General features: G+C 50.6%; 1 long non-coding RNA gene across 3 annotated transcripts; it reads right to left on the reverse strand.

The window, feature by feature from the left end:
- Window positions 1-676: 676 nt before the first annotated feature.
- Window positions 677-8,601, reverse strand: LOC123464526. Of its 3 annotated transcripts, XR_006548405.2 has the most exons (3): window positions 4,615-8,532; window positions 3,460-3,828; window positions 677-957 (listed from the first exon to the last, which is right to left on the reverse strand). It is a non-coding gene; the product is annotated as an uncharacterized LOC123464526 (long non-coding RNA). The 3 variants fall into 3 exon arrangements; XR_006640561.1 differs by lacking the exon at window positions 677-957 and having other exon boundaries at window positions 3,492-3,773; window positions 4,615-8,601; XR_006640560.1 differs by lacking the exon at window positions 677-957 and having other exon boundaries at window positions 3,492-3,828; window positions 4,615-8,601.
- Window positions 8,602-9,186: the final 585 nt, after the last annotated feature.

Below are 9,186 nucleotides of genomic sequence, written 5' to 3' on the forward strand. Positions count from 1 at the left end.
ATCACTGAGGTGCCTGTCGTGAAAAGCCTTGTGGATCCAGAGAGAATAAGGTCAGAGCATCAGGAAGAGAAGAAAGGGCCACAGAAGGAGGCAGCAGCATGGAGCTAGGTCTCGGAGGACGGGTCAGTGCACTCTGAGAAGGAAAAGGCGGTGCCCAACCCAGAGTCCTCTTATCAGGCCAGTATGTCAGTCCCCCCCACTGCTGTGAGTGTCAGTGGCCACCTTCTCTGGAGAATCCAACTTTATCCAAAGATGCCAGAGAGGAGAGCCCTGCCCCAGAGGTTTCATGCAAGCCAGTGGTATAAACATACATTTTGCTTGCTCCAAGGTGTGCTGACAAGGGTCCGTATAGTCAAAGCTATAGTTTTTTCCAGTGGTCATGTACAGATGTGAGAGCTGGGCCCTAAAGAAAGCTGAGTGCTGTAAACTGAAGCTTTTGAACTGGAAGAGACTGGAAAAGACATGCTGGAAAAGACACTTGAGCATCCCTTGGACAGAAAGGAAACCAAACCAGTCCATCCTAAAGGAAATCAGCCCTGAATATTCATTGGAAGGACTGATGCTGAACCCAAAGCTCCAATACTTTGGCCACCTGATGTGAAGAGGCAACTCACTGGAAAAGACCCTGATGCTGGGGAAGACTGAGAGCAGGAGGGTGAGATGGTCGGATAGCATCACTGACTCAATGGACATGAGTTTGAGCAAACTCCAGGAGACAAGGAAGGACAGGGAAGCCTGGTGTGCTGCAGTTCATGGGTTGCAAAGAGGTGGACACGACTTAGCAACTAAACGACAACAGCAAGCTGTGAAAGCTCCGTGGTGCTCCTCACACCCCAGGGCTCCCTGTGGGACCAGGCTGAGGCTTGACTTCAGCCAAACTCCGTCTTTACCGAGCCTCTCATCCTGCCGCCTTTACTTCTCGCCAGGTTCCTGCTCAAAGCACGCTGCTTTCAATACCTATTTGCACAAGAATCACATGTCAGTTCTGCCTCTAGAGAATATGACCTAAGGCCTGGAGGAAGGGCATTCTGGGTGGTCAGGACAATTTGGGCAAAGGTTGGAAGGCTGATATGAGTTTGGAAGGTCAGCAAGCTTTTATGCAATATTAATAATAATAATAAGTTAGCATTTACCAAGGATTATCCTGTAGGCTGCAAAAACAAAACTCTGCTCTCAGTATTTTTAAACATCATCTCAATCCTCATCACAGTTCTAAGATGCAGATTCTTATTGTCCTCAATATTAAAAATAGTTGGACTAAGGTGAAGTAATTAGCTCCAAGTGGTATGGCTGATAAGTGGCAGAGGGAATTCTGACTCCAAGTGGGTCTGAGTTCAGAGTCCTGGCCCTCCAGACATGATGGTTGAAATCTTAAGAAAGTCTCCACACGGGGGCAAGACATCCTGCTTCCTTCTCTCACCCATCTACCCAGCCACGGAGTTGTTGAGTCGCTAAATCATGTCCAACTCTTTTGCAACCCCATGGACTGTAGTCTGCCAGGCTCTTCTGTCCATGGGACTTCCCAGGCAAGAATACTGGAGTGGGTTGCCATTTCCTTCTTTAGGGGACAGGGATCGAACCTGCGTCTCCTGCATTGGCAGGCAGGTTCTTTACCACTGAGCCATCAGGGATGCCCCCAGGCATGACAGTTCCTTTAAAATATCCACACACAGGATGCCAAGCTTCTGGTTTCACTGTCATCTTTGAAGGCACAGGCTCAATGACTCCTTTTAATAGGATACAGTATTTACAGAGCCCAAATGAAAAGGACAGCATGGAGGAATGCTGGGAACCTTTGATCGCACAGAGATGACATAATTTATGTTCTGCCACCACCGTCTTTGCCCCCACTCACTGCAATATCGAATTGGAGGAGAAATTTGGTGATTGCTTCAGTTGGGCTGGGCCCATTTTTGCCCACGTGTTTTTCTTATTACCTTGTCCTGCCTGGTGACCCCTGAGTATTTCATCTTTTTGTTGGCAGGGCTGGCAAGTTTCAGGGCACCCCTGGCAGAGTCGAAACGCCTTGGAAAACACACAGGAGGAAACCAAGGAGGGAGGTGTTGGGGCGGGAGGATCAGGCTTGGGGAGAGGTCTGTAGGTAGAAAGTTGGGAGGGCCCCTGTGTTTGGAGGTGAAAGGCAGAGCTCCCACCATGGGCCGGAGAAGAACAGCCTATCCTGGGTCAGGCAATGATCTGTAGCACTGATCCGAATGGACATGGTTCCCCCTCTTGCCTGGTGGGGAATGCACTTTAGAATCATGAGGATAACTATCAGGAGAGTTACTATCATAATAGATTCCCACATGACCATCGAGTATTGGGGTGATTTCTGAGGCTATGTGCACAAGCGAAGGGTGCAGAAAAGAAGAATGCAGAAGGCCTGGGAACAGGGGAGTGGCTGGAGTGCACCCTGCACAGGGAAGCCGGGTGCCCAGGCAGGAGACTGCTCAAGGAGGCCAGTGCAGGACGCCGCCCCTGGTGTGATTCTCCAGCTGGGCTGTGCACCTGCTGACCCAGCCTCTGAAAACTCAACTTTCCTCCCCCTCCTCCCCAGACTGAGCTGTCTCCCTGCCTGGGGACACAGATCCGAACTCACACCTGGTCTAAGGACCCTGGAAGGTAAAAGAGATGGGATGTCAGGGGCGTCCCCACTGGTCCAGTGGCTAAGACTCTGTGCTTCCATCACAGGAAGTAGGGGTTCAATCCCTGGTTGGGGAACTAAGATCCTGCATTCTGCATGGTGCAGTGAAAAATATTAATAAGAAGAACTAAAGGAAGATAAGAGGTCAGGCATTGCAGTCTCCTAACCCAGTTCAGTCTCAGCCCTGCCCCTGATTCCCTGTCTGGGCCTCAGTTTCCTCATCTGTTAAATGGGGACCACGTAGGGTTTTTTTTTTTTTTTAAGGAGTAAATTGGTAACATGCATAAAGGAGTTACAACCGGTGTTGGTGGAGAGTGAAGAGGCAACGAGTGTTGTCTGTTATCATCACGCACAGTTACCATTGTTTTTATTACTTCTGCTGCCACTTCATTTCAGAAGCACAGTGCTTAGCACCCAGGCTACCGGAAGTCGCTATTTCTGTTCATTTCTTCTCCCTCTTTTCTCTAAGTAACTCAAAAGAAGGCAGTTACCAACTCAAAGGACGCAAGCACTCACGTGCACTCACGTGTTCCTAATACACAGCACGCTGTCGGCACCATCTTCTTTCCAGCAGGCGGCCTCCAGCACTGACTTCCCTCGCTTCCACTCTACCCGTCCCCTCCTGAGAAAGGCTCAGGGAAGTTCTCTTTTTCTCCATCCCACCTGCTTATCCAAGCACCATCCTCTCTCATCCGGATGAGAGGGATAAGACCACTTAACCAGTTAATTGAGACCCCCCAGCCTCTTAGCCACTGGGATGCCACTGAGAGCGAGACTGGGATCCCCAGCCCGGAGTTCAGGGTAAACAAGATTACCTGGGGTGGCGGGAACTGGTGGAGACAGAAGGTGTTTCCAAACTTAATCTGAAATTAATTAGAAAATGAAACAAGCCAAAGGACAAACATCTGTGAGCAGATGATGTGCAGAGGCGAACAAATTGGACACATCACATTCCGCTTGAGCTGGGAGTAGGATCCTGCAGGGCTACACAGGGAGTAGCCAGAGAGGCTTTCAGGGGGAGCAGTCTCAGTGTTTACTTCTCAGGATCAAATGACGGAGCAGCTCCAAGCTCTGAAGACACTGGCAGGGAGAGGGCTCAGCCCAGGATCACACAAGAGCTGCAGGGGAGCTGTGTGTCGGGAAGACGATCATAAAAACTCATCAGAACACACGCTGTTCAGGGCCTGGGAGTGAGGAGCGGAGTGGTGCATATGAGAAGGGAGAAGCCTCCTGAAGCAGCCAGGACCAGGGGCTTGCCACCACGACAGCTTTCCAGACGGGATTGGTGGTAATGGCTGTTCCAGGGCGCCTCCCTCACACCCGCCTCGCCATTGCCGAGTCAAGGTCTCCCTACCTAATGCAGAACATGACGGCTCCCCTGACCACGGGAGCAGGCTTCCTCGTGCACCCGGCAGGCTGGAAGGGGTGCCGGTGCTGAGGTCCTGGAAGCACCCCTCCACTCCGCGTGCCCCCAGGTGGATGGCTCAGACATGGCCCAGGGAGGAGCCCATGGTCCTGGCTGAGCACATGCACACGTGGTACCTGCCCCTTCGGGTATCCTCACTGGCCTCCTCACCACCCCCTCCCTTTCCCCTTCTCCACCTGCTTCCTGGGACCAGTCCCCAAACAAGCCACTAGCACTCCAAGTCTGACCCGAGCTGGGGGCTGCTGCTAGGAATGCAGACAAAGACAAGGATGTTGGTGGCAAGCGAATGGGATGGGGGTTGGTGACCTGTCCCAAAGCCGGTGAGATCCCTACAGGGACTCTGGTGGTTCCGACTTCCATTTGGATCAACCGCCTAGTGACCTCGTCACCGCTGTTCCCCAGATCCACGTCAGCCCTGAAGTCGGGGACCCCCGGCACGCAGGAAGCCACACTCGGAGCATTACCTTAGCTCTGACCCTAGCAGACACCAAGCAACCCTGCCCTCTTCTTTCTAAAGAGGGACCAGAGACCCAAGGGTTCTTACCCGAATTAACAGCTCCCCTCGCCTTGTGCATTGCGGTCACTTGTATCTCAGCAAGAACGAGCTGGAAGTCTGCCAATGGAGGTGGGAGAGAAAATGGGTCCTGGGTCCTGCTGGTCCTAGGGCAGGGGGGCCCCGGCTCCAAAGCCCTCCGGCCCAGCATTTCAGGTGTCCGTGTCTCCTGCCTGAGCCCTTGCTACTCCACCTGCCTGTCAGTGGGGGACAGAAAAGCTCCCTCACTAGGTTAATGTGAGGAATATGGGAGATGGTCAGCACCAACTTGTGGAATTACAACCCAGAGACAGAGATGACAGAGCATGTCAACTACACTGAGCAGAAGTTGCTCTCTCTTCCATAATGCTTCCTCCACCGTTCTTTGCATCCTATCAGGCACAGGAAGATACACCTGGATCTAACACAATGTTGTAAATCACTATACTCCCCTCCCCCCTAAAAAAAAAAAAAAACCATGAGGGTAGGAGGGGCTTTGTGGGAGCCCTCCTTTCCTCTCCTCCCACCCCTCCGCCTCATCACAGATGCTAGTGGCGAGCATCTGTCATAAGCCACATGCCCGCTCAGCATTTTCTCACTAAATGCTCCCCACACCACCCTCAAAAGAGGAGAGCTGCCTCCCATCCCTGCCCCGCCCCAAGAACGCTCGGCGAAGATGGAGATGAGCCACACCTGAGCTGCCCAAGACAGCAAACACCAGCGACCGGCTGCCCAGTGCTTAGCCTGTGCCTCGTGCAACCAACGGGCTTTTACTTAATCTTAATTCCTTATGCGCAACTAGCCTCAGGTGAAACTGGTCACCATGTTGGACAGCAGAGATACACACGGGGGTGAGAAAGAAAAGCAAACTGAAGTCTAAAGGAGTTCCGCAACTGCCCAAGGCCACGGACCTGGAGGAAGGTGGAGGTCAGAGCTGCACCCACTCTCCCCAGCTTCCCATGTGTGTCTCCTAAAGCGAACGGCCAGGCTGGCCATGGACTTACTCAGACACAGGAGACGATATCTGAAAGTCAAGACGGGCCGGGTGAAAAAGACACTCAGCAACCAGGGAACTGGCTCAGAGAGACAAGGAAATGAATATTCAAAGCAGATAATGGTGGTGGAAACGCTCTGTAAACTGTGAAGTGCTGTCTCAGGGTGGGGGTTATTAATAATCCCCTTTGGCACTGACTCCACGGCAAAGATTTCTTGTCCCTCTCCATATCCTGCTGCTCTGTTAATCGTTAATTAAAGCTTAAGGGATTTGGGAATACAGGCCTCTGAAATTTGGACTAAACCCTCCATGTTATTGAAAAGAAGAAAAAAAAAAATAAATGAAGAATCTTGGATAATTAGCTTTTCTTTCCCTAAATGCTTTCTGGGTGTCATTACAAACCAAGTACCAGGCTAATATACCTTGTGTTGTGAATGCCTCACAATTCCTGCTAATTGAATTAAACCCAATTCTCTGCAAATAAACTCTTGGTTGTTCTTTAATGGCAAATAAGGAATAGAGCTGTTTCTTTCTGGAACGGGTCATTACAAGGCCCTAATTACCAGCATCTCAACGTGTTAACGCCAGCCTAACGCAAGGCGCCTTTATGTCGGCTCCTGACAATGACGGCTGTCAAGATCAAAGCTGTGGCTTGCCCTTGGAAACTTCTCCCTGTTTTTCCTCCACTTCAAAATATTTAATAACGACTAATCAAATTTCTAAGACGGCAGAGAAAGGACAAGAGGACAGAAGTCCCCCTTTTTTTAAAAAAAAATATATATTCACGACAAATATTTCAAAACTGACACACTGCTCATGCCTCCTCCCTCCCTTTTCTTTCTCCCCTGGACACAGCACACGTCGTGAAGTTGCCGATGAGTGAAGGAATCTGTGCCTCTGGAGCTGCACGCGAGCCCAAGGTGAACGGAGGAGCCTCACGGAGTAATCGGATGTCAGAGAAGAAGATGGATTCCTCGGTGCATGCGTGGCCCAACACCTTTATCAATAATGCAATGCCAATTACTTTGGGGACCAGCCTTGGCTCTTGTGGGATGAGAAACTTTATTCCAGGGCTCTGAGAACAGCATCTGTAATCAGCCACCTCGCCCAGACTTTAAAATGCAGCACACATCAGTGCTTACTGGCAGTTCCGCCCTGATGTGTGGGTGGAGGTTTCACGTCTGAGATTTCAGAGTTGGGTGGATGAAATTTTCACACGGGTGTGACTGACCTTTGTGTGCACTTGCCGCTTATGGGTGGGTGATAGCTGGCTCTCTGAAGTGCTTAGCTCTCATCCTAGGAGAATCCTGTGGATGGAGGAGCCTGGTGGGCTACAGTCCATGGAGTGGCAAAGAGCTGGACACAACTGAGGGACTGAGCGCACGCGCACACATCCCAGGAAGAGCCTCAGACTCTCAGCTGTCTGTTGTAGCCGAACAGACCAATTTGAGATTACCTGGGCAACCCAGAAATTGGTTCCCACACTTTACCCTCCAAAGCCTCTCCTTTGCCTCCCTCAGTGCCCAAATGCCTCATTCTTTCAAGATGTTCTGTTTGCCTCCCTAGGAAAGCTCTCCTGATCTTCTCTGACAGCAAAACTCTTAAATTCAGCCTCCAGAACCCAGGGCAGACGCCCCCATCAGAGCCTGCCAGTTGCTTCAGTTTCTCCTGTTGCATTTTTCTCTCCTGCTTGTGCCTGAGGGCAACACAGCAGAGTGGATGCTTGGGCTCTGATTGGGCTTGAATCTTAGTTCTGTTACTTATAGCTTGGGGCAAGGTACTCAACCTCTCAGAACCTCTCTTTTCTCATCCACAGAACAGGGATGTTAATGGCTACCCTGCTTTAAGGAATGGCTTGGGTATGACGTGTTATAAATAGCAATGTGGATAAAGTGACTGGTGTATAGCAGATGCTCAGTAAATGGAATCCCACCATGGCTCACTGGTAAAGAATCCACCTGCCAATGCAGGAGATGCAGGAGACGAGAGTTTGATTCTGGGTTGGGAAGATCCCCTGGGGAAGGGAATGGGTACCTACTCCAGCATTCCTGCCTGGAACAGAGGAGCCTGGCGGGCTGCAGTCCATGGAGTCAAAAAGAGTCAAACATGACTGAGCACGCATGCACATACCGTGTTCTTAATTATCAGTTAATTATCAGGCTGACCCTCTGCATTTCCTTGACCCATGTAGATGTCCACTTCCCCCACCAGACAATCAGTTCTTTGAAGGAAAAGCACGGGCCCCATTAACTCCTGTATCTCTAGCACAGCGCCAGGCATGTGCCTGGTTTGGAAAATGTTTGCGTAATAAACTAACAAATAAATACCTGCATGTTTATTCATAATGAATAAAAAAGGAACGGATACCTGGAAAAACACTGAGGCAGAGAAATCAGTCAGTGCCTAGCATGTAGGAGGTGCTTACAACGTGTTCGTAAATGAATGAATGAAGCGACACCTACAACCAAACATTCAGGGATTTAAGTGAAAGTCAAATGGAAAGGCTTTGTGATTTCCCACCGAGAAAACAAGTTCCCCCCAAACCCTCCTGCCAGAAGCAGCTCGCACCAGCTCTCAGCAGAACAGCAGTGTTAAATTATTGCTTAACTGCTCCTCATATGATGGTCTCCATGTCTCGCCAGGAAAATCATCGCCATTCTCTCGGCGCCGGGAACAGCTGCATTTCACATGTTTGGGGCGCCTTTTCAACACGACTCCCTCTAACAAGTCTGAACTTGATTTCAGTGGCTCCCTCTCCCTTTCCTCTCCAGAGAGATCTCTCCAGGAACCTGACGTGCGAAGTCCATGGTTCAGGGAAGAGATTTACCATCTCCCAACCTACAGCAATAGGGGAGGAGGAAGGTCTTTTCCCAGAGAAAAGATGTGGCAGTATTTTATTTCCAATCACACCTGGGGGCTCTGGACTTGGAGTAGGGGTGGCCCAGGGAGTGCAGCAGCATATTTTAAACAATGTCTGTGGCTGCTTCTCTGTGTCTGTCCGTAGAAGGAAGCTCTTGATTCTGGCTGAAATGACGACTGGGCTGCACCAGGCCTGGCTGGTGGAGGCAGGGGTCCCTGAGGCTATGGGAGTAGTGTGTGTGGGCTCAGTCATGTCCAACTCCTTGTGGCCCCATGGACTGTGGACCACTGGATTCCTCTATCCATGGGATTCTCCAGCCAAGATTGCTTGAGTGGGTTGCCATTTCCTCCTCCAGGGGAACTTCCCAACCCAGGGACTGAACCCAGAGGGTCCTAATATATAGGACACCCACTTACATTCGACTTACAGTCGAACTTCAGATAACAATGAACATAGGTTTTTCAATCATGTACGTATGGCTCCAATACTTTGGCCACCTGATTCGAACAGCTGACTCACTGGAAAAGACCCTGATGCTGGGAAAGATTGAGAGTAGGAGGAGAAGGGGATGACAGAGGATGAGATGGTTGGCTGGCATCACTGATTCAATGGATATGAACATGGGCAGACTCCAGGAGATGGTGAGGGACAGGGAGGCCTGGCATGCTGCAGCCCATGGGGTCAAGAAGAGTTGGATGTGTCTTGGCAACTGAACAACAACAGCCAGTGT

This window comes from Bubalus bubalis, chromosome 24, assembly GCF_019923935.1.
Source record: "Bubalus bubalis isolate 160015118507 breed Murrah chromosome 24, NDDB_SH_1, whole genome shotgun sequence".
NCBI classification, from domain to species: domain Eukaryota; kingdom Metazoa; phylum Chordata; class Mammalia; order Artiodactyla; family Bovidae; genus Bubalus; species Bubalus bubalis.